General features: G+C 40.1%; 1 protein-coding gene across 35 annotated transcripts in view; it reads right to left on the bottom strand.

Moving 5' to 3' along the window:
- PDK1 (pyruvate dehydrogenase kinase 1) overlaps positions 1-26563 on the bottom strand; it is a 169147-nt gene that overhangs the window by 98127 nt on the left and 44457 nt on the right. For 4 of the 35 annotated variants that reach the window (XR_010150149.1, XR_008546823.2, XR_010150154.1 and 1 more), the window contains 4 exons: positions 20656-20697; positions 2582-2698; positions 1591-1664; positions 509-553 (listed from right to left, as the gene is read on the bottom strand). The exons of 7 other annotated variants lie outside the window; for them this stretch is intronic. The gene's annotated coding sequence lies outside the window, so the exon portion shown is untranslated. Of the gene's footprint in view, positions 1-117; positions 214-508; positions 554-1560; positions 1665-2581; positions 2699-16702; positions 17058-20655; positions 20698-26563 lie in introns of those variants that run through there. 24 more of the 35 variants (XR_010150150.1, XR_678509.4, XR_008546825.2 and 21 more) reach the window with 9 other exon arrangements.

Genomic DNA, 26563 nt, shown 5'->3' with positions numbered 1-26563 from the left:
CCTCAACCACCAGGTTCAAGCAATCCTCCCACCTCAGCCTACTGAGAAGCTGGGACTGCAGGAATGCACTACCACACTGGGCTAATTTTTTTATTTTTAGTAGAGACAGGGTCTCACCATGTTGTCCAGGCTGGTCTGAAACCCCTGGGCTCAAGTGATCCTCCTGCCTTGGACTCCCAAAGTGTTGGGATTACAGGTGTGAGCCACTGCGCCCTGCAACACATTAATTTCAAAACTATATCTTTAAAATAATGCATATTGTGTCTATATGGATTGCCAAACTACAGGGACAAGAACAGTTATTTCATTTCATTCCTTATAAAGCTTCCCTCTTCTCCGAAATAACTATGCTGGCAATACCAGTATGTCAACAGAAATTTTAGGTATATAAATTCCTTTTTATTTATCACCCCCATTATTACTAATGTCACTCTACCTTCAAAAGCAAAATCAAATTGAAAAGTAGCACATATCTGACTTAGGCTATTGAAAACTTTTAACTACTTACATTTCAGATAATAAATGAGCCTCAGCAACTAATCACACTCAGAATCTGAAAAATAAATAAACTTAGTTTCTTAACTATAAATTATTTTGCCCCAAGCCAAAGATATTTTTATCTTCCAGAGATATTATAATCTCCCAAGCCAAGGAAAGAAAAAAATGTTAGAAAGAATCAAATACATGACTGCATTTTGAAAGATTTTTAGGAAATGTTTTTACCTGCTGCAGACTAACTACCTTTAGACATCAGTTACTACACTTGCATGGGAGGAGGATCTTTGTGATGTTTATGTTTATTTTCTCTTTGTCACTTATTCATTCATGTCATTAAGCATATATATGTACATATGATATATATGACATAGATACGTATACATAAAATATACCTATATATTTTTTGCTATGTGCCAGGCATTGTTCGAGGCCCTGGGATTGCAACGCCCAAGAGTCTTTATACCTCAAATCCAGAGAGGGGAAACAGACAAGCAATGTAAATAAGGTGTCATAAGTGCTCCATTAAGACAAATAGAAAGTACTATGGGAGCTCATAGCAGAGGCACCAGATTAGGATTAGACCAGACTAAATGTTCAAGGCAGGCTTACTGGATAAAGGGATATTTACACAGAGCCCCAAAAGATGAGACAGATTCAGTCCTTGGAAAACAACGGCTGAAGAAAAATACGTTCCAAGCATAGAGAGGTATAGCAGGGACTAGCAGGAGATATGGATGAAGGGAGAAAGTTACAAACAGATGCATGATATGATTAGATGAACATTCCAGGAACATCACTCTGCCTGGAGAAAGGACACACAGGACAATTACATCTGTCAGGAAACCAAACAAAGGCTGAAATACAATAATGCAGTAAGGATAGAAAGAGAATTTACATAAAAGGCAAATTCACAGGTCAATTAACTGTCAGAGTGGGGATGGGGAGAGTGGTTGATCACAGCCCTTGAATTTTAGACATACTAGTGAACAATCATATGGTGGGCTACTGTATTAGTCAGAATCATTGATGCTAACAGCTGTTATGACTCAAAATCTCAGTGGCTTAGCACAACAAAATGTTTATTTCTGTCACCTCACAGTCCAAAGCTGAGCTGGGAGAAGGTGGGTTCTGCTCCACACAGTCATTCATATCTCCATGTTTTCTCCCTGGATTCAAGCATTCAAAAGACATTATCAGGCTTTTGTCCCCTCCGCTCCCTGGCTTTTTTTTTTTTTTTTTTTTTTTTTGAGATGGAGTTTCACTCTTGTTGCCCAGACTGGAGTGCAATGGTGCGATCTCGGCTCACTGCAACCTCTGCCTCCTGGGTTCAAGTGATTCTCCTGCCTCACCCTCCCGAGTAGCTGGGATTACAGGTGCACAACACCACGCCCAGCTAATTTTCAAACAGAGACAAGGTTTCTGTTGGTCAGGCTGGTCTTGAACTCCTGACCTCAGGTGATCCGCCCACCTCGGCCTCCCAAAGTGCTGGGATTAGGGGCATGAGCCACCGCGTCTGGCCCTGCCCCTTCCTTCTTATTCTCAGCTCTGCCTTCCTCTCCATTGGTTTACCCCCAGGGAAGCTCTCTCCTTATGGTGGCAAGGATGGGACCCCAGCATCTCCACTCAAATGATCTCTAGTGCAGCAGTTCCCAACCTTTTTGGCACCAGGGACTGGTTTCATGGAAGACAATTTTTCCATGGATGGTGTTTGGGGGATGGTTTGGGGATGAAACTGTTCCACCTCAGATCATCAGGCATTAGATTTTCCTAAGGAACATGCAACCTAGATCCCTCATATGCGCAGTTCACAATGGGGTTCACCCTTCTATGAGAAGTTAATGTCACCACTGAACTGATAGGAGGCAGAGCTTAGGCAGTAACACTCACTTGCCTGCTGCTCACCTCCTGCTGTGCAGCTGGGTTCCTTACAGGCCACAGACTGGTACCTGTATGGGGCCCCAGGGGCTGGGGAACTCCTGCTCTAGTGTATCATCTCCGGAGATAAGCTTTCCCCAACCATTCTCTAAGCATCTCTAATAATCCCTGCAAAAGGATTCCGGACTTCCTTGGGTCAGATAACCACCTAGGGCCAGTCATAGTCCAAGTGGATGAAGAACGTGATTGGCCAGCCTGAGTCACACCCCAGAGGCAGAGGAGATCTGATGATTGGTAGCTCCATCAGATGTGGGAGGAGGAGTTCCTGAGAGGAACAGAGAAAGAAAGGCTCTAATACCAGAAGGCAGGGGTAAGTAGCTGCAAAAACAACAGCCATCACCAAAGCTATATAAGTTTTAATTTCCCATCAAATTTTGGTTTAGGATCTTAGCAGAACTGAAGGGTAGAAAACCAACCTATGGAATTTTAAGTTAGGAGTGCCCAACGAGCAACCTGCTCTGCTCTCATGCTATGAAGTATGATGACTAAACATTTCCATTGTGTAAGTCTAGAATGTCACATTTTTTTTCATATCTGTATGTTCATTGGTGTTTTATCTTTGAAACAACATGGTTTTACTCCAGTCTTTAGCCTGTACTGAGGTTTATGGGTCTCCTGGAGAAAAGCTAAGTTTAGTGTAAAATTTGTTCTGTCTTCAATCACAAGGGAAAAACAATCTGCCCTAGCAAACCCTGTGGGAATATGATTTATGAGTGCGTGCTTAGGTGTTTTATTACTACATATCATAACTTTTATTAGTGCTTCTATTAATATTGCCAGTCATGAGCGATAAAATTGACTCTGAGTGCATCCACAGGCTTTTATAAACCTCTTTCTGAATCACTGGTTTTTCTGTAAAACATAAAACATTTTGGTAAAAAACAAAAAGTGGCAATTCACTTGGTTTTGGCTTAGCACTTGCATTTTCTAGGAGTGGAATCATAGCTGCTCAGAACTGTGGGAGCTCTCAGAAGTCATCTGACCTCATTCTCTATTTCTCTGTCAGTGGAGGGTAGGCACTCTGTACACTTAGTGGAACGAATGAATCTCCACTATGGCATCACACTGCTATTAAGCTTATTACCTCACAACAGCCCAGGTTTTCATGTGATTGTTTTATTTTGTTTTTGAGACAAATTCTTTTTTTTTTTTTTTTTAAACAGAGTCTCACTCTGTCACCCAGGCTGGAGTGCAGTGGCATGATCTCTGCTCACTGCAACCTCCACCTCCTGGGTTCAAGCAATTCTCCTGCCTCAGCCTCCCAAGTAGCTGGGATTACAGGCATGCACCATCACGCTGTACTAGCCAGGGTTCTCTAGAGGGACAGAACTAATAGGAGATCTATCTATCTATCTAAATATTTATAATATATATATCTCCTACTATATATAAACATAAACATATATCATATTACATATAATATATAAACATATACATTACATATAATATATAAACATATCTCACATAATATGAGATATAAACATATCTCACATAATATATGAGATATAAACATATCTCACATAATATATGAGATATAAACATATCTCACATAATATATGAGATATAAACATATCTCACATAATATATGAGATATAAACATATCTCACATAATATATGAGATATAAACATATCTCACATAATATATGAGATATAAACATATCTCACATAATATATGAGATATAAACATATCTCACATAATATATGAGATATAAACATATCTCACATAATATATGAGATATAAACATATCTCACATAATATATGAGATATAAACATATCTCACATAATATATGAGATATAAACATATCTCACATGAGATATAAACATCTCACATAATATATGATATAAACATATCTCACATAATGAGATATAAACATCTCACATAATATATGAGATATAAACATATCTCACATATGAGATATAAACATCTCACATATGAGATATAAACATATCTCACATATGAGATATAAACATATATACGAGAAAGGAACATACAACATGAGCTATAAACATACATCATATGAGCTATAAACATACATCATATGAGATATAAACATATACCACATATATGAGATATAAACATATATCATATATGAGATATAAACATATATCATATATATGAGATATAAACATATATCATATATATGAGATATAAACATATATCATATATATGAGATATAAACATATATCATATATATGAGATATAAACATATATCATATATATGAGATATAAACATATATCATATATATGAGATATAAACATATATCATATATATGAGATATAAACATATATCATATATATGAGATATAAACATATATCATATATATGAGATATAAACATATATCATATATATGAGATAAACATATCAGAGATATAAACATATATGACATATGAGATATAAACATATAACATGTTTGATATATAAACATATATGATATAAAAACATAAACATATATCATATATGATATATAAACATATGATATATAAACATATATGATATATAAACATATATCATATATAATATAAATATATAAACATATATATAATATATATATAAAAAAGAAGAGTTTATTAAGTATTAACTCGCATGATCACAAGGTCCCACAACAGGCCATCTGCAAGCTGAGGGGCAAGGAAAGCCAGTCCGAGTCCCAAAACTGAAGAACCTGGTGTCCGATGTTCAAGGGCAGGAAGCATCCAGCACGGGAGAAAGATGTAGGCTGAGAGGCTAAGCCAATCTAGTCTTTTCACGTTTTTCTGCCTGCTTTATATTCTAGCCACACTGACAGCTGATTAGATGGTGCCCACCCAGATTAAGTGTGGGTCTGCCTTTCCCAGCCCACTGACTCAAATGTTAATCTCCTTTGGCAACACCCTCTCACAGACACACCCAGGATCAATACTTGCATCCTTCAATCCAATCAAGTTGACAGTCAGTATTAACCACCACGCATGCCCAGTGAATTTCTGTATTTTTAGTAGAGATGGGGTTTTGCCATGTTGGCCAGGCTGGTCTTGAACCCCTGGCTTCAAGTGATCCATCTGCCTTGGCTTCCCAAAGTGCTGGGATAACAGGAGTGAGCCACTGTGCCCAGCCGACATGTTCTAATCATCAGAAATTTGTTCTTTTTTTTCCTTTGAGCCTGTATTAGGCCATTCTTGCATTACCAAAAAGAAGTACCTAGACTCGGTAGTTTCTAAATAAGAGATGTAATTGGCTCACGGTTCTGCAGGCTGTACAGGAAGCACTGTGGCATCTGCTTCTGGGGAGGCCTCAGAAAACTTTTACTTATGGTGGAAGGCAAAGGGAGAGCAGGCACTTCACATGGTGAAAGCAAGAACAAGAGTGTGAGGTGGGGAGTGCCACACACTTTTAAATGACAAGATCTTGCGAGAACTCACTATCATGAAGACAGCACCAAGGGGATGGTGTTACACTATTCATAAGAAATCCAGCCCATGATCCAGTCACCTCCCACTAAGTCCCACTTCCAATACTGGGGATTATAATTCAACATGAGATTTGAGTGGGGGAGACAGAGCGAAACCGTATCAGAGCCCCACAGAATGAGCCTGCATAGGATGACGGGTCTCATTTTCAGATTACCCTAGGTTCCCTGAGGCTTTTCTCCTCCAGGCTTCATATCCTCAGTTCTGTCCAACTTCCCTCACATGCCATCGTTTCCACCGTCCCCTCTATCTTGATCACTTTACTGTGGCCATGTTTCAGTCCTCTTTGGGCAAGGTTGTTCACTGTATTATAAATCTACCTGTGCTTCTGTCTTCTGGTTCCCATTCTTAAATCTTATTCATGATATTTTAGGGGACTGTCCAGTTATTTGCTGAAGTCCAGATACCTATTTCAACAGCCTTTGTCTGACCAAGACAAACTATCAAAAAAATAAATGAGTTTTGCTTTGCTTGTTTGAGACAGGGCCTCACTCTGTCATCCAGACTGGAGTACAGTGATGTGATCTTGGCTCACCACAACCTCCGCCTACCAGGCTCAAGCAATTCTCCTGCCTCAGCCTCCTGAGTAGCTAGGATTACAGGTGCACGCCACTACCACCTGGCTAATTTTTGTATTTTTAGTAGAGATGGGGTTTTGCCATGTTGGCCAGGCTGGTCTCGAACTCCTGACCTCAAATGATCCACCTATCTGGGCCTCCCAAAGTGCTGGGATTACAGGTGTGAGCCACCTGCCCAGCCTGAGATCAGTTTTGTCTGGAATGTTCTTCATGTAAAACATTAAGGTTGCCAATCTATAATTTGCAGCATCCTCTTTCTTCCTTCTTTAATTGAAATTGAGACTCTTCCCTGACTTTGATCATCTGATCCTTTTCCCTTTTTCATGAGCCATCAAAGGCTATTATAAGCTTTCATGGATCTTATCACAGATCCTGTCAATATCCTTGGGTGTAATTGTGGCTGGATAATATTTTGAGATATTACCTGAGAAATCCTTCTCTGAATTTTTTACTTTTTGCCTTTTATTCATTTAGTCAATGCATTCATTGCCTCAGGGAAAGACTGTTACAGCAGAAAACCAAAGAAAGAGCTTCTAAAATTTCTGAAGCTTATGCTTTTAGATTAAAAAAAAAAAAAAGCTAGGCCTAGAGATAACGTAAGCACAAAAATTTAATGGGGGAAAATGAGTTACGGGCAGTGTCTGCTTTTCCTGGTCCTCTGCTTCCCTTCAGCTCCACCCCTGGTCCACTGAGCTATGGAAATTTGTTCAGACTATGGGAAGACAGAGGAGAAATACTCAAGACAGTTGGAAATCCAAGAACAGGAGAGAATGTGGGCATCCCTGGTGAATAAGGCAAGGCTTGAGGGTTTTCTCCTGCCCAGGAGCAGAATGAGTGCAAATGTCCACATGATGTATCCCAGCAGCCCAAGACAACCTCACAAGGCCCTGCTCTCCCCAATGCAGTGGGGGGCAGGGGGTGGCAGAATGATTTCCTGTAAGCCTGAGGGTAGCATACAAGTGGTGAAAGTCATGCAAAGATGAGGACTTAAAACAGAAATGTATGAGTACTAGGAAGAAAAACCTGCATTACTTCTTACAGCGGATACTGCAGCACTTCATCCAGAGTTGCTCTATAGGGTCGATGCATCTAACTCCAAGCTGCTGGGGATATTAGCTGCAGACCATAATTTCTTTACCCAAAGTCACACCCTTCCCAGTACTCACTGATGCAGGAATAAAATGGCCCACTTCTCCAGCCTCAATGTGGGACAACTCTGAAGAGCCATCCCCAACTCTGGAACTCCCAGAAGGATCAGCTGGGACCTCAGCTGCAGCCACACTGTAGGAAAGCTTCTTATTTGGTCAGTCCTACCTGCCCCAACTCCTTCCAGCTGTATTTTCTAAGAACTCTCCCGAACAAATTTTCTCAGCTCTCCTTAATTTTGTTGCCAGGGAATTCATCAAAGATATCTGCTCACCTGAGACAATAGCTTGAAGATTTCATAATTCTGCTCCAAACATAACTTTTCCAGGTGCAGAGATAAATTATTTTAGAGAATCATGGTTTGCACTATTATTCTTTTCTTCTTTATTCATCTTTGGCTTCAGTTCTCACACAGCAATTTTACTTCTACTCTTTCCTACCAGATGATGATTATTAAAGTGAAGCAAAGTAGGAATGGAATGTTTTAATCTTTATTGCTTGTTGCCATCATTGTCCAAACATTGGACCAATGTATCCTGGCCATCTACTTTTGGGTAAACTAAAAAAGACCTCTTGTTTTCGTCTTTAGCATTTTTCAAAATATCTCATTCTAAAATTTTAACTTTTCTTTTTCAATCTTATACACTTGAATAGTTTTATATCTTAAGATGAATGACGACTTCAGGGTCCTAAGCCAGTTTACAAAAGCCTCCTTTGTATAATAAGTCCTACCTACATAGTCTACCATCTCACTATAGAATGTAGGGGTAGTTGGATCCTTTTATTTTATTTGCAGACTTGGAAGCTTCCACTAAAACTGACAGAGTCTCATTTACTGTCCTGTTACATTGCAATAACCTAAATAACTGTGATCAAATGAGTGTTTAAATCATATCTATTACAATGGAAAACTATATAACCCCTAAATGTGTTGAGGGTGATTTATGGGTTCTAACATGAAATATGTTTTGTAAGTAAAGGAATAGGTTATTGCTGAATAGTTTTCAGCAAACAGGTTTTTTAAAAATAAAGTTATGTGTTTAATGTGTATAAATATATGTATGTTTGCATATACATAGAAAATGTTAGGAATAATGCACAAAAATATTCACAGTCATTATATCTGGGGCATGGAATTATAGAAGTTCAGAGGTTCAGAGGATGCTATGGTTTGAATGTTTGTTCCCCTCTTAACTCATGTGTTGGAAGCTTAATCCCCAATGCAACAGCACTGGGAGATGGGGCTTAATGGGAGGTGTTTAGGTCATGAGGGATCGCCCTCATGAATAGGTTAATGCCATTAGAAAAATGGCCTGCAGGAGTTGGTTTGCTGTCTCGGTCTTCTGCCATATGAGGATATGATGGTCCTCCCCTCAGATGACACAGTGTTCTAGGTGCCATCTTGGAAGCAGAGAGACCAGGCCCTAACCTGCCAGTGGCTTGCTCTTGGACTTTCATCCTCCAGAACTGAGAGAGAATAAATTTTCATTCTCTATAGATTACTCAGTCTGAATCTTCTGTCATAGCAGCACAAAACAGACTAGAGGGGAATATTTTTTATTTAATATAAATTATTTCATTTAATAAGAATTATCTCTTTAATAAAACATTTAATAATTTTATCGATTTAATTTTCTTAAGTATTATTTGAATTTTAAAATAACTGGCCAGGCGTGGTGGGTCATGCCTGTAATCTTAGCACTTTGGGAGGCCAAGGTGGGCAGATGACTTGAGGTCAGGAGTTTGAAACCAGCCTGGCCAACATGGTGAAAATCCATCCATACTGAAAATACAAAAAAAATTAGCCATGTGTGGTGGCAGATGCCTGTAATCCTAGCCACTCAGGACGCTGAAGCAGGAGAATCGCTTGAACCCAGGAGGTGGAGGTTGCAGTGAGCCGAGATCACGCCACTGCACTCCAGCCTGGGTGACAGAGTGAGACTCTGTCCAAAAATAAATAAAATAACCAATCATTATTTTTATAAATTACAAAGACAGAAAAAGAACATCTTATTGGGAAAGTACACTGTATGCCATGTTCTGCTTTTGTTTTGAAGTTGACTTTCCAAGACGCTACCCTGAAAGAAAATATGCATTCTACGGTCAGTCCTACTACTAGCCAATTTAGATGCAGAAGTAGGCTATTCAAGAGGGAGCATTATTTTATTGCTTTTAAAATTAACCTAATAATTTAAAAATATTTCTAAATTAAAAAATAACCCATCACATATAAGTAAATTATGTAGCATAATATGAACCTCTATGAACCTATTTCTCACAAAACCTTCAATTTGAATGAATACCATTCATTCACCTATGTGCTTTTCCCTATTCCATCCATGCAACCATTAGCCTGAATTTTGCATTTATCATCCCCTCACCTTTCAAAAAATGTAGGTTTTCATATGCCTGAGCATTGTTTTGTTCGTGTTGGTTTTTTTAGTTTATGGCGATATCATGCAGTATCAGTCTGTTGGGAGTTCTTTTCCACTCAAAATTGTGTTCCTAAGATTCATCCATGTGTGTAGCTATAGTTCATTAACTGCTGTATTTCGCTGGATAAATATATCAAAACTTACTTATTTCACATCATTGGGTTTTGAGAGTATTTCCAGTTGTTTTTAGCATTCCAAATATGTGCAAATTTTCCTAGAATGTACGTCTAGGGGTAGAGTTTTAGGTCACAAGTTATTTCAATGTGTAACTTTACAAAAAAACTGCTAAATTGGTTTTGAAAGTGATTTTATAAATTTACACATGCATTATAATGTATGAGAGTTCACAATGATTCATATTCTCACATTTGGCTTTGTTAGATCTTTAGTCTAAGGGATATAAAATAGAACCTCAATGTGGTCTTAATTTGTACTTCCTTGATTACTAAGCAGGTTCAGCACCTACTTACATGAGATTTGGCTGGCTGGCTTTCTTCTATAAAGTGCCTGTTCGTAGCTGTGTCCCCAAAGTGCCTCTTCCGTTGTAGGCACTCCCTAAATGTTTGCTGAATAAATGTAGCATGTAGCAAAGTAAGACTTAGGATATGGACTTGCTAATTTAAGAAAGATGTTCTTTTTTACCGGGCACCACAAGCTCTACTTCCCTAACCTTGTAATTTAATAAGTCTCATTATATAGCCAATTTAGTTAACTGACCAATAACTGATTCTTTTGCATAATTGATTTGTTTCAAAAAGTGTTCACGGAATTATTGTAAAGATGATTTTGCATAAGATATTACTTACCCTTGGTGAAGCAGTATTTTGCTTCTATTAATTAATTTTTTTTTTTTTTGAGACAGAGTTTCGCTCTTATTGCCCAGGCTGGAGTGCAATGGTGCAATCTCGGCTCACTGCAACCTCTGCCTCCCAAGTTCAAGCGATTCTCCTGCCTCAGCCTCCCGAGTGGCTGGAATTACAGGCACGCACCACCACACCTGGCTAATTTTGTATTTTCAGTAGAGAAGGGGTTTCTCCATGTTGGTCAGGCTGGTCTTGAACTCCTCACCTCAGGTGATCCATCTGCCTCGGCCTCCCAAAGTGCTGGGATTACAGGCATAAACCACCATGCCTGGCCTCTATCATTTAATTTTAATGGCAGTAGAGAAGTTCTAAATTTTGTTCTAGTGACTGAACAACTCAAACAGTGCTGCTGTTTTCAGAGTACTGAGCATTTTCTTCAGAAAAACATGAAATATTGAATCCAACGTTGGCAGTGATGCAAGATTTCTCTCAGCCCCTTTGCCAGACTCCCAGCAGGGGCACCCTGTCTACTTGGCCTGCTGTGCTCAACCCCTTGCGGCAGGGAGCACATCAGTAAACAAGTGTGGGATCCAGGCGGCCACTCCACCGACACAGGAGCAAACTCCGTGCAGGGTCTGCAGCCAGACCAGGCAAAGTTATGTCCAAGAAAAAGTGTAAACAGCTATTCCTGACTGCTCATCACTGTTGTGTACTAATACTTAACAGATATGTCATGAGGCATCAAATTTATGAAAAATTAATACAACTTAAAATTCAGAAAAATGTTATCTGTTAATTTTTATGAAATCTTTTTGTGTTTCTGAATTAGAAATAGATTATTGTTACAGGATCTCTGGGGTGTCAATTTTTCTGGCCAGAAACCTCTAGGGCCATGGTGCCTGAATTCTTGTCCTCCATCCAGGGAAGAATGAGGTATGCAAACAAGTGAAGGGTGAAGAAGAGTTTTATTGTGTTAGAACAGCTCAGAGGAGTGGGTGGCTCCTCTCTGTAGGCAATTATCCCATTGGGTGTTCAGCTCTCAGCTGAGAGAAGGCCCTGGAAAGAGTGGCTCCTCTCTGCAGGCAAGTCATTCAGATGTCTGCAGGTCTCTGAAGCTCTCAGCAGAGGGCAGCTCCTCTCTGCTAACAGTTTCTCTCTGCAGGTGGTCGCCCATCATCTCCAGTTATCAGTAGAGTACTCCTCTCTGCAGCTGGTCATCCCGTCATCCTCTGCCCTGCTCTGGCTGAGCCCAGGGCTTTTATGGACCTCAGAGAGGAGGAAGTACATGCTGATTGGTCCATAGGCAGCCATGAGCAGCACGGAAGAGCATGAGTCCCCACTCCTGTTGGAGGGACTGGCAGCCACTGGCAGCCTGGTCCCCAGTCTTCAGGACCTCCCTGGCTGGAAGGTGGGGACTTACTGGGGACTCACCCCTTCCATTCAGGACTCTGTCTGAACAGGTACCCCTGAACCTGCAGGGATGGGGGTTGGGGGGGTCCTTCCTGGGACCCCTGAGGGCACAGGCTGCAGAGATTCCCAGGTTCTACACCTGGGAGGGCGGTCGCGGCTGCACCCGCGAGCTCCCACCCCATCAACTTGGAAGGGGCAGGGCTCCTGCTTGTCCACAGCTCCTGCCTGCTTCCTGGAGCAGGAGACCCAGATCTGCGGCTGTGGGTGCGGCAGCTGCAGCTGCACCCAGGAGGGCAGATCCTGCCTGTTCCTGGCTCCCCCAAAAACACAGGGAAGCTTGGATCCACAGCTGCACTTTGAGGAGCCCAGGAGGGCGGGGCTCCTGCCTGCTCCGTAGAGCAGGAGGGTCTACAGCTGCGGTTTGGGTGGCTGCAGCAGCACTGGGAGTTCCTGTCCCAACTCAGAAGGAGAAGGGCTCCCCCTGGCTCCATGGAATATGCAGCCCCAGCCACACTTCCCTGCTGGCATCATTATTACACATTTTTAAGTGGGTAGGTATTCCACAGAAATATGTTTTTAAAACCATCCTTCAGATAGTCCAGATAGGAGACTATCTGATAGGGAATAAATTAAAAAGTCAAAGGTGGGCATGGTGGTACACCTGTAATCTCAGATACTCTGGAGGCTGAGGTGGGAGGATTATTTGAGCTCTGGTGTTTGACGCTGCAGTGAGCCATCACTGTGCCACTGCACTCCAGCCTGGGTGACAGTGAGACTCCATCTCTTAAAAAAAAAAAAAAGGAATTAGCAGCAAAAAAGGTCAAACAAGGATAAGGATTTTACTATTTGTCTTCTCCAGCATTTCTTCTAAAGTCATGGAGTGTACTGCTCAATTTCCCCTCAAGAAAGAATGTACAGTTTAGCTGTAAAGAATGCAAATTAGCTGATAAGCTCCAACTGTCAGTTCCTTCAGGCTGTGTGCTTCAGCTTTCAATGCAAGGCCACACCCCTAGGGAAGTCCCTGCCAATGACTGAGCAGGGCCAGGGTACCAGCCATTTCTGCCCTTAGTGGGTGTCCTCATGGGCAGTCTTCGCTCCTGAGCTCCTCCTGTTAGTCAAGACTCAGTTCTGCATCATGGTCTGAGGTTCTCTATGCCCAGTACTGCTTCCTCCACAATTCATTTCTAAATTGTTTCGTTACCCTCCAATAAACCTTTTACATTCCTGTCTCAGCATCTGCTTCCCAGAGTACCCAAATGACACAACTTTTCTGTAGCAAAGGCTTTAATTAAAACACTAGCTGGGCCAGGTGCGGTGGCTCATGCCCGTAATCCCAGCACTTTGGGAGGCGAGGTGGGCGGATCACCTGAGGTCATGAGTTCAAGACCAGCCTGGCCAACATGGTGAAACCCCGTCTCTACTAAAAACACAAAAATTAGCCAGGTGTGGTGGCATGCCTCTGTAATCCCAGCTACTAGAGGAAGGAGAAATGCTTGAACCCAGGAGGCAGAGGTTGCAGTGGGCTGAGATCACGCCATTGCACTCCAGCCTGGACAATTAACAGTGAAACTCCGTCTCAAAAAAAAAAAAACACTACTGGTAGCATTTTCTTTCACTGACATGCATGTACAGCATGTATTTGGCTAAATACACAGAAAAACTATTAGTACATTTTAAAATTGAATTTTGGATAGAGTGGTGACTGGACTTAAGAGAACACAGTGTTCCTATCACCTTCGACCATGGGTTTGAGAAATTTATGCTTAGCTTGAAAATGTTTAAAAAAAAACAAACCTTCTAATCAATGTAAAAAACCTCTTGACATTGTTAGTTTATGACAGTGATACTAATTACTAACATATATTCAGTATTATATGCAGGAAATGTGCTAAGCATTGTACATACATTAGCTCACTTAGTTCTAGAGGCTTATGTCTAAACAATATTAACTCAGGAATTAGTTAATTGCTCTTAAGAGTTTCAGCTTTAGCCAGGAAGTGCATTAGCGTTGGATCTGGGAATTGCTATCTTGGCTGTATAATGAAAATATTCATTCAAATGTTAATGTATAACGGTGGATCTTGGGAAGAGAAATGGTCTTTACTAGCTTAGGCCAATAAAGTGTGTACCATAGGAGTAATTATGAATTTTCCAACTGCATTATACATTTAGAGAAATACTCTTCTCTGTGAGAAAACAACTTTTAAAATTGTGGCTTTGATAATTATGATATGGTAAATATGTTTGATTTATTCCATTTCTAGCCATGTATTTATTTTGAATTCTGACTCACTGATTTACAAGAGGAGATATGAAAAAGTATTATTCTTACATCAGGGAGTATCAAAGATGGGAAAAGGTGCCTGAGGGCAGTCAGCACTATCAGATCCCAACGTGGGGACCACTGGCTATTTTGAATAGATGTGAATTTTGTCAAATGCTTCTTCTATGTCAATTGATATTATCGTATGATTTCTCTTCTTCAGCCTGTTTCTATGATTACACTAATTGATTTTTGAATCTTGAACCATCCTTACTTAGATGGGATAAATCACATTTGGTCATGACACGTACTTCTTGTTATACATTATTGGATTTAACATTTTGGGGGGAGTTTTGCCTCTAAGTTCATGAGAAAGATTAATCTGTAGTTTTCTTTTTTGTATTGTGTTTGGTTTTGGCATCACGGTAAAACTAGTCTTATGAGTTGGGAAGTGTTTCCCTCCTGTTCTATTTTCCGGAAAAGATTGTGTAAAACCAACATTAATTTTTTTTTACATACTTAATGTATGAAACTGGTAATTTTTTTTAAATGTTTGATAGAATTCTTCAGTGACACCTAGTGGGTCTGGAGATTCCTTTTTTGAAGTTTTAAAATTACAAATTCAATTTATTTAGTGGTTAAAGGACTATGCACATTATTTCATCCTGGTTGATTTCTGGTACTTTTGAGGTTTTTGCTCCTGGTTTTATTTAAGGAAAAGATGAAAACAGTCAATGAGAGAATCACATAAAATATGAAGTTCTTACTAGTAATTTGAGAAGTTGAGAGAATGCAAAGTATTTTATACTCAGGATTTGACTATCAACTTGTTCATGAATCTAAACCATTGCTGAATGTGATGTTGAGGATTTTTTCCCTTCTGTAGCCCTAAGTCTCTGATTTTATTGGCTTTATATGCTACCAAAACCCCAAGATCCAAACAAATATTTCACTTAAAAATCACACATAAATTCTACAAAATAAAAACCTTCCTTTGCCACTGAAATAACACTTTAGATACACGTTTGCTATTTTTACAGCTGTATTAATCAAATTAGGAAAACAGAAATTAAGAATTTTAAATAGAGGCTGGGTGCAGTGGCTCACGCCTGTAATCCCAGCCACTATGGGAGGCCGAGGAGGGTGGATCACCTGAGGTCAGGAGTTTGAGACCAGCCTGGCCAACATGGTGAAACCCCATCTGTACTGAAAATACAAAAATTAGCCGGGCGTGATGACAGGCGCCTGTAATCTCAGCTACTTGGGAGGCTAAGACAGGAGAATTGCTTGAATCTGGGAGGCAGAGGTTGCAGTGAGCTGAGACTGCACCACTGCACTCCAGCCTGGGCAAGAGAGTGAGATTCCATCTTAAAGAAAAAAGAAAAAAATTAAATAGAGATAATTTGATGTAGGAAATTGATTACACAGATAATACAAAACTGAAAAACCAAAAGGTAATTGTGAGGTAACCCAAAGATTAATAACTACAGGAAAATAATTTTTCAGTCCCACCCAGGACTGGAGAACAAAAGAAAAGATGCGGTGTTTCAAAAACCTAGGCACAGGGAGGAGCCCCCCCACCATGGTGGCTGGTGCTGGCCCTGCAAAGAGATCCGGTGTGCCCATGCTCAGAGCTCTGAGAGGCATTGTAGGGGCAGGCAGTGCCTAAACATACTGGATACCTATTTTTCAAATAGTGACTGTAGAGCAAGAGGGGTGATTCATGCAGTAGATACATTTTGGAGAAGATAAACCAAGAAAAGCCACTGTTGAGTGGACATAAACCTGAAATCCTATATTATAGAATTCACAGCAAAGGATATACTAGATGAACAAGACATAATTCAGCTAGAATATTACAGATTAAAAGTGAATGCTGGCTTGGTGCAGAGGCTCATGCCTGTAATCCCAGCACCTTGGGAGGCTGAGGCAGGCAGATCACTTGAGGTCAGGAGTTTGAGACCAGCCAGACCAACATGGGGAAACCCTGTCTCTACTAAAAATACAAAAATTAGCCAGGTGTGGTGGTGGGCACTTGTAGTCCCAGCTACTCGGGAGGCTGAGGCACGAGAATCATTTGAACCTAGGAGGCGGAGGTTGCAGTGAGCTGAGATCACACCACTGCACTCCAGCCTGGTAACAGAAAGAGACTCCATCTCAAAAAAAAAAGACAAAACAAAAAAAGTAGTGAATGCTTTTTCTGTAGTTGTCAACAATTACAGGTTTAGCATAGGGCCCATCTACTGCATTTGCCAGATGGATAATTGAGTTTACTTTTGGGACAATACTGCAAGTACAAACAGCAGGATAATCATGCGTTCTAATGATGATGTTCACTTAAGGAAACATGCATGTCCGTTTTAGAAACTAGTGTCCGCATTTCCTTCCTCAGAGCATTTCCTTCCACTTCTTTGGGTTGTTTGGACTCTAATAATTTCTTCTGTGTGGTCTTTATTTTATTGAGTGCAGTGGATAGCTTTGTGCTTGCAGCAGTAATACTCCGATTGCAATAAATCAAATTCACTTCACTTAGAATGCACCTGAGAAAAGTTAATCAAAAAAGCATAAAATCTTATTTTCTTTATAGTAAGTAAAATTTCAGATTGTGTTTAATATGATACTTAACAGGAAGAAGTCCAGTTGTTTACACTGATGAGGAGGAAAAGCTGTCTTTTACCTTAATTAAATGTACCTGACCAAGGTACAGCAGCACTCCCCTTTCTAAGACAAACCAGACAATCTCCAATTAGAATGTGCCCAATTTCCACTTAAGAATCATTTTCTGGAAGTTGAGTGTCCTTGTCATAGATAGCATTCACACAGAACACCATCCTAACTTTCTCTTTGAATTGGAATCAAGTGCTGCTATCTGCTGATTGGAAACTAAAAGTGCATTTAGGGTGCTATTTCAAAAGTGTCCATTATTAACTGTCTCCTTAGAAAATAAAGCTTCTAAGTCAAGCATATTTTTAGTTTTGCATAATGTAGTAAGTTTATCTTCATTGATTTGGGACTTTATAATGATTTTCCATTATAGAAATTCAGAATTATACAATTTAATGTGGTTTATGAAAATATCCAATTACCAACGTCCTGAGTGGCTGTTAAATGACAGGGGAAAGACAAGACAAATTCAATTCCAGGACCTACAAAAGCCCATCTGTGGATGGTGGATGTCTTAGTCTTTTCCATTTCAGTGCCTTTCATAATGCTTAGTATGCAGTAGGCACTCAAAAAATACATGTTCAGTGAATGAACAATCATACAGTGGGTAGCTTTGAATTTTTTCTCAGAGGGTCTGGGTGGCTCACACAAAAATGAGTGACATATGATGCAGGAGAACATGAAGGATTTTAATCAAACAGAAGAAAATGGAATAAGGAAAGAGATACGATTCAAAAAAATAAAAGATAGTTTGGAGGTGATAAAATGGCCATTGGTAAATCCATGGATTTGGTTTCACACAGACTTACAGCAGAGTGAATGATAAACAGTTGTACAATTTAACATGATGGAAATTTAAAATTTCTTGCATAATAACTGGAGGTTCTTTCATATCCCCGTTAATACTAACTTCTTCTGAGTTTATGGACATTGCAAATAACATTAGCCAAAATACCCCAGAATCTTGGGGGTGGAAGAGTAAACTAGCTATATAATCACCTAGAATCGGAAGGAAAATGTTATAAACTAAAATGACCTTTCTTTCCTTCTGTATGTTTATTTTTCTTTAATCAATGCCCAAGTAGCTGACTCCTCTTGCTATATATTTCCATTTCCTAAATAGACTTTAGTACCAGCAATATCATTACCATCCCATTTCTTTTCTCCTATCTCACTCTATATGTTTGTTATATTTAGATTGTAAATTCCCCACAGGGTATGATGGTCTTGAGTTTACAGCCTTCTCTTCTACTTACCTTTTTGCATCAAGAGTCTCAATGTCAGTCAAGTATTAACTAAAACTGTTATTAATAAACTTTATTATTCAGATTTTTACCTTTTACTACAAAAACTGCACACTATCTGATACTGCCTGGATAACTACAGTCTAACACTGAAACACAGCTCCTTTTAAAAATATCATTTCTAGATCACTGCCCAGGAAATGTCTTGGAGTGTAAGTATACACTGAGTATGGTGTACTGCTCTGAACTGGAAACTGTAGGTTCCAGATGCCAGTTATCAACACTACTCTGCTCCTAAAGTTCCCCTATCCCCTGCTCCTTTTCCTTCCCCTGCTGCCTTCTGGTCCTTGCATCCTTGCTGCTGCTGAGCCTGTTCCCCTAGGACCGACTCTGCTACAACCAGATACAGGGTCAGCCTCCACTCTGAGTTTGGCCAACCTCCTTCCTAGTACCATTGTTTTGGGTTCACCATCACAATACCATCCCACTCCATTCTACTAGTTAGAAAGAACACAGAGCTTGGCATGATGCAACAACCTGTAGCTGTAGTGGTTGCTAAAGCAATGAGAGTTGGCTTGTCTCAGGGTAACAGCAAGTCTTATTTTGGTTTGAGTCAGGCCCTGGAGTGGCAAAACAACTGGAGACATGTTGAAGCCATCATCCTTGGCTGGTTCAAACTACATCTTAGAGAACAGAAGGAGTTTTAGAAAGAACTGTATATGAAACTTAGCCAATTATATTTTCACAATTGTTTGATTCTATATTAAAAAAAAAATCAAAGCACTTACTATTTCAAATTTTTGTTTTAGAAGCAACCTCGCTCTGTCACCCAGGCTGGAGTGCAGCAGCACAATCATAGCTCACTGCAGCCTGCAACTCCTAGGTTCAAGAAATTCTATCACACCTCAGCCTCTGGAGTAGTTGGGATTATAGGCGTGAGCCACCATGCTTGGCTATTTTGGATTTTAATTTTGGACTCAAAATGTAAGCATGTTGATGTTAGTCTTTGGCTGGTTTAAAACATTCCTTTGAAGACAATATGCCTGAGAGCTAATTTAGACACAAACTGTTTCTAAAGGCTTACTCTTTTATATTTCCACCCTTATATAATCATACCACTGTAGAGAAAGATCCCAGGAATAAGACCCCAAAGCATGCTACAAAAGTGGCATGATAGAGAAACTACCACTGTTTAATGGGTGCAAGGTTTCCTTTTAGGGTGATAAAAATGTTTTGGAACTAGACAGAGGTGGTGATTGCACATTGTGGATGTACTGAATGCCACTGAATTACACTTTAAAATGGTTAGTTGTAGGTCATGTGAACTTCAACATGAAAAAGGTTTTGTTTTTTTTTTTAAAAAAAGGAAAGAAAAAATAAACTACCACCATTCTCTCTGCTACCACAGAGCACTAAAATCTAGGAATTTGACTTTACTGCAGCCATTAACACCAGCACCGATGCCACTTCTGTATCAGGAACTTAACCTGACAACCATGAAAGGTCCTCTGAAAGCCAGATGATACATATGGCAAAACTCATGACAGCATATGGACAACTGCACAGAACTTGTGCTTCATGTTGCTAAGTGCAGATGTTTCTAATTACCAAAGTTACTGTCTGCCTCCTAGCAGCAAGAGAGACTTGAGGAAGTAAGGTTCATAACATGGAGGTTCACTAAAGTATAGAAAGGCCATTCAAAAGGTTGTGAGCTTCCACAAAAATGGTAAGTATTCATTACATCCTCCTAGCCTTCTGTGGATGCCAAGAGTTTGATTAAGTTCTAAGAGAGAGGAGATCTTCTTTACCTTCCAGAGGATGCAGGCAAATTGGCTTTGCTAAAGCACCCAATGTCTGCTTATGATCACTATACTCTTATCAATACTTTCCAGGTCTCCAGAATTAGGACAGTCATTTGTTGTTAAATTAGCTGTATATTTCTCCCAGCGATCATATTCTCATGAAGCCTGATCAACGACTGACCCATTTAGTCATAGGACTATGCTATCCAAGAGAGGACCCAGTGATGCCACCATTGAAGGTATCTATGAAATTAAATGGTTTTATATCTATAATAGTACAGAGTTTTATGATCACGCAAAGTATGTATAAAATCTGGCTCATGGAGTTTGGGAAGAATAGTGATTGGACTGCAGAAATTATAGCATCTATCAGGTTTGGGGGAGGTGGAGTTGTGGGGGTAGTAGTTAGTGAATATCAGCACACTGACCTTTTCAAACAGGTGGTAAATGTCTTTCCACAGATCCTGCCCCTATGTTGGTCAGAGAGAAGCAAAGTAGGTGAATTATTTTCCATTAATTAATATTAGCATAAATGGGGCAAACATGAAAATGAAAATCTAAAGAAACCCATTCAGTACAGCTTTCATGAGCTCAGTGCCGACTCAAGATTTACAGAGAGGCTGAGCACGGTGGTTCATGCCTGCTATCCCAACACTTTGGGAGGCCAAGGCAGGAGGATCACTTGAGCTCAGGAGTTCGAGACCAGCCCGGCCAACACGGTGAAACCCCGTCTCTACTAAAAATACAAAAATTAGCTGGGCATGGTGGCAGGCACCTGTAGTCCCAGCTACTTGGAGGCTGAGGCAGGAGAATCACTTGAACCCAGGAAGCAGACGTTGCACTGAGCTGAGATCACGCCACTACAGTCTGGCCTGGGCAAGAGCAAGACTCTGCCTCCAAAAAAAAAAAAAAATTACAGTGTAGACCAAACCTGGACAGTCTAGTTAGCTCCACTCACATATCTTTAAGCTCAGAGGCTCTTGAACGCCTATGTGTCCCACCCAGAGGCCTCCAGTGTCCTTGACTGTTCATAGTGGAATAGAAGGAGGCATTATGGTATTTGGTTCTATCTCTTGTGCCTCCTGTTGACTGGATCCTCACTTAGAAATAAAAGACTGACACAACCCAATGGATGGGCTGGGGTAAGATGCCAAGGAGAGTAATATAGGTGTGTCACTAACTAAATGGGCCAACCAAGCCCTGTGCCTCCTTCTTAAAATGGGGAGTCTATAGAGGGAAAAGTTTTCTCTGAGAGCCTCAGGAATGTTAAGCCTGGCATCTACAAATGTATCTTTGGGGCTGAGATCTTGAATCTTATACTTGCTTAATAAGCCATTTACTGCCTGCCATTTGGAAGATAAGAAAGAAAAGGGCATCAGAGATCAATGCCCCTAATGATACTTGGATAAGAACATACCCAATATAAAGCTCCAAAATAATCTCGAAACTAGAAAAGTAGTCTGGCCACATCATATTGTGGCACAAAACAGTAACACTCAAGCAGCCCTGGACCGGGCCAGTGAAATTTTACTGCTGACCCTTCCAAGTCTAAATGGAGAGGGCTAGACAAGAGGGCAAAGTCAAGTTCATGGTGTTGCCATTGGACATACTGCCATTTACTCAATTATGGACACCACATCAAAGACCAAGTGGATAAGGTGGAACTATGTTACTTAGCTATCTCTAGTCCTCAGTAAAACTCCAGAGGCCATGATTTTTTTGAACTGGAGATTCAAACGTGAAATGTATTAGCAATGAACACTGGAAAGGAAAAATGTTTTTTAAAAAAAATTTGTAAGTTAAAAAAAAAAGCAAATACTTAGATTTAAGTCTAACAAAATATGCGCGGAATCTGTAAGCTGAAAACTACAAAATAACAATGAAAGAAATCAAAGGCAATCTATGTAAAGGAAGATATATGCTATGTCTGGCTGGGTACGGTGACTCATGCCTATAAATCCCAGCACTTTGGGAGGCCAAGGCAGGTGGATCCCTTGAGGTGGCGACACCCTGTCTCTGCTAAAAATACGAAAATTAGTCAGGCGTGATGGCGCTTGCCTGTAATCCCAGCTACTGGGGAGGCTGAGGCAGGAGAATTGCTTCAACTCAGGAGGCAGAGGTTGCAGTGAGCCAAGATCATGCTACTGAACTCCAGCCTGGGTGATCTCAGAGCAAGACTCTGTCCTCACCCCCCGCAAAAAAGATATACACCATGTTCATAAAATGAAAAGCTATTGTTAAATTCTCCTCAAATTGGTCTAGAAATTTAACACATCACAATCCAAATCTCAGAATTTTTTTAGATATTGATGTTAATATCCTTGCCCATCAGTAGTGACAGAAGCATCGATCTTACCAGCCAAATATAAATGGACTCTCCTTTGTTAAACCCTCAGCAGTCACCCATACAGGACATTCATGTATTAGATTATGTGAAATGACTATAGTCATCTGCTAAATTAATGCAGAACATTAATAATGAAGTTTTATCAGGGCCTTCCATTCACAGGCATAAGAGGTCTTACCAACTGACTTTGATGTTACCTGCCTGGATCTAACCCTGGAGACTAGATCCACATCGACATTCACCAGAGAAAATCACTTGGACCTTGCTCTTTAAGGGGCCACACTAAGTCCTATCTACCCCCCACCACTGCCATAAAGTGCCAGAGCTTTCGGTCTTGGGTCCATGCTTCCCACTGCCAGAGACTTCACTTATTGCCTGGAGCAGACAACATTAGTGAAGCTCTCATTAACCACTCAAGTTCGCTGTCGTCTTCCATGACCTTCCCCATGAAATGGATACAAAGATAAGCATTACACATGAGTATCACTTCCTTGCATTAGCCAATTATCAGGATTTCCACTAGTTATATGTTCACTGGGTAAGATCCCTAAAATTCAGATTTCACAAAGATTAACTAATGGGTTTTCGATCTCGAGGTCATGGACACATCCACCAAGTACCCTGGATATCAGGAATAGATCCTTCTTATCTTTTTTAAGTACTCTAAGAATCAGATTACCAGATCTGTCTCGCCATTTGCTCTGTAACTGGTCTCGTCTTTCCAGCTGGCCCTTTGGGCTGCTAAAAGCAGTTTATCTCACAACCTTTAGTCCTTTGCTACTCAAAGTATGGCTCACAGACCAGCAGCATTAATATCACCAGGAAACTTGTTAGAAATGCAGAATCTCAGGCCCCACTCCAGATCTGCTGAACCAGTCTGCATTTGCTCAAGATCTCCAGGTGATTCGCATCAGGAGCATTGCTTACAAAGATTTAACCTTACTTTCCATTGGTTAAGTGAGTCCTTATCAAGCCAACCCTGATCCAAGAGCAACAATCAAGTTCAGCTGTGCACCACAGCAAATGAGGTATCACCTGATGGTTCTTAATTGGTGGTTGTTCCTATTTGTTGCTTTTGTTGGTCACTGAGAGTTGGTTTTAAGATGAAAGGGACCTTTTTCTCCAAAGGAAGATTTGCCACACCAAAGCAGGAAAGGCAATGGTTTACCAAACAAAAAAACCCTAGGCCCTTTTATAAGTCTAATGTTTACCCAAACACAGAAACATAAGATGTTTCTTTCCTCTATGCTCCAAAATAGTAGGTCAGAGTTAGAAAGGAGAATCCATAGGCAGGTAACTTTTTGTTAACACCTTGCAAATGGTGATACTTGCAACGCCTGGCAAATGGTGACGACTTTGACATATTACTCAACAAATTTTCCATGGCAGGCCCATGGATCCAACCTCATAGACAATTCCAGTATGTCTGTCTTACATCTGACACTATACAAGGTTTATTGTAACATCCACTAATGGCTTATATAAGTGAGTTAAGCAGTTTTAATTACAACTATCCCCCAAAGAAACTGAATTTCCTGTTTCTGTTGATGTGATCATATAGTTTTTCTCCTTTAATCTGTAGTTAGGTAAATTACATATTTTTATTAAAACATCCTCCTGTTCCTGGGAAAGATTCTCCTTTTGCTCATGATACAATATTTTATGCACTGCTACATTCAATGTGCCAATATTTCATCAGCAATTTTCTTGTTCATAAACAAGATTGGTCTATTAATATTTCACAGTCTTTGCTCAAGTGTAGCTTTGAGATTTTACTTTCTGAAATGGGTTGGGTAGCTTTCTCTCATTTCAAAGTTTCTATAAGACAGGAATTATCAGTTTCTTGATGTTTTGGTAACATTCATCTTTCAAAAATTGTCTTTTGGCAAGGTGGACTTGTGATTACTGATTCCATTTCCTTAGTGGTTGTTTTAAATTGTCAAAATCTTAGATGGATCTTCTACTGTTTTCCTAGAAATATATCCATTTCTTCTCCACTTACAAAATTTTTATCATAAAGTTAATGGTATTCTTATGATTATTTTAAATCTCTATTGGTAGTTATGTCCTTTAAAAAAAAAATCTAAATACTGTTTATTTGGGCCTTTTCCTTTCCTGACTGGAGGTTTATCTGAAGGGTCCCTTCTGCTGCAGCCTGCAAAGCCTCCATCAAGGGACACCCACTAGCTGGTTGCTGCCACAGCTGTGGCTTTACCTACCCCAGCTAACCCAGCGAGTATTAGTCCATCCCCACACTGCTATAAAGAACTGCCCGAGACGGGGTAATTTATAATAAAAAGGACTGACTCACAGTTCCGCAAGGCTGCAGAAGCCTCCAGAAACTCACAATCATGGTGGAAGGCACCTCTTCACAGGGCAGCAGGAAGAATGAATGCAGGAGGAACTACCAAATACTTATAAAACCATCAGATCTCATGGGAACTATCACGAGAACAGCATGGGAGAAACCACCCCCATGATCCAATTACTTTCATCTGGTCTCTCCCTTAACATGTGGAGATTATAATTCAAGATGAGATTTGTGCGGTGGGGCCAGAAAGCCTAACCATTATCAGTGTGTTTGCTTGTTTACTTCTATTTTAAACTTTAAAATAAACCCGTAACTTTAGCAGTGCTGTTTTGCTACTCCTCTTAAATTCTCTCATTTTCTTGTGTATTTCATCCTTTTGCTAGTTTTGCACTGGTTACTACTCAGTTTCTTTGTTGTACTGAGTCATTTAAGTATCATTTTGAGAATGGAAAAAAAATGTTATTAAGTTCATTATTCCTTATGTATTTACTGAGCATACAATTGTTATAGAAGGCAGAAAGAATTTAGGTAGACAGGGTAAAGCGAGTCCCCGGCAGAAAACTTTTCCTTTAACAAACAGCAGCTCAAATATAGCTCTCTTTTTGACCTCATGCAGTTAACCCCAGTAAAACAGTGGCCCTTAATAAGCACATTCCTTTCCCTTTAGGGGCACTAAGATAAGGAAGCTAAAAGCAGACTGGGGGGATGCCTGCAGCTGCAAGATGTATGGGAACAGACAGAGAAACTCTCCCTTCCAGATAAGCTGGACAAAGAAACATAGACTAAGAGTCTAAGAGCCTATGTGGTCAAGGAATGGGATAAGAGCTGATAAAAAGCTATGCTCTGTACAGATAGCACACCTGGTCCCAACTAAAGCGTCCTCGGACCCTAGGAGGATAAGACATCCCCTCCTCATGAGCCCCATCCTCACTAGGCCATTTATAAAAACCCTGACATTTTTACTACAACTTGGCAACCTGCTCGGAACCCCTCTCTGTAACAGAGCTGTTCTTTCCTTTTGCCTATTAAACTCCTGCTCCAAACTGTGTGTGTCTGCGACCTCGATCTCCTTGGCCATGAGACCAAGAACCTTGGTATTTACCCCAGACAACGAGGCTGCTTCACAATTACAGGTGCCTACTACATACTGGGCATTATGGAGATACTGAGAGTAAAGAGATGAAAAGAAATAGTTCATATTAAACCAGATATGTTTACACTGTAATACAGACATATTTTTCTCTGTCCCATCCTATTTTATAGTTATATAATCATATGGTCTCCATTTCTGGAGTACAGTTTTGGACAAATAATTTCATACCATACTGTATTTTCATGCAATACTGTAACTGTAGAACTCTATATTAAGTATTTTCATGTAGTACTATAACTGTCACATTCTGAATCCCATAATGAGAGACATCTAAGTACAAAACCATGGCAAGAATACTGTGGCTTTTTATACTTGAGTCAAACTTAAAAATGTCCTGGCCTCATAAACTGTTTCCAAAAAAAACCTTCTCAGCATTTTTAACTTATAAGTAGATGGCAACATTTTAATCAAAACAACAAAATTTCTGATATTATCTGTGACAAATGCAGGAAATGTACTTCCACTCTCAAAAAATAACCCTTGAATGAACACAACTCTCACGTGGAAGTTTATTTTACTGGGGTG

Source organism: Pan troglodytes, chromosome 13 (genome assembly GCF_028858775.2).
Source record: "Pan troglodytes isolate AG18354 chromosome 13, NHGRI_mPanTro3-v2.0_pri, whole genome shotgun sequence".
Taxonomy (NCBI): Eukaryota; Metazoa; Chordata; class Mammalia; order Primates; family Hominidae; genus Pan; species Pan troglodytes.
This window is presented reverse-complemented; position numbering and strand designations above follow the sequence as displayed.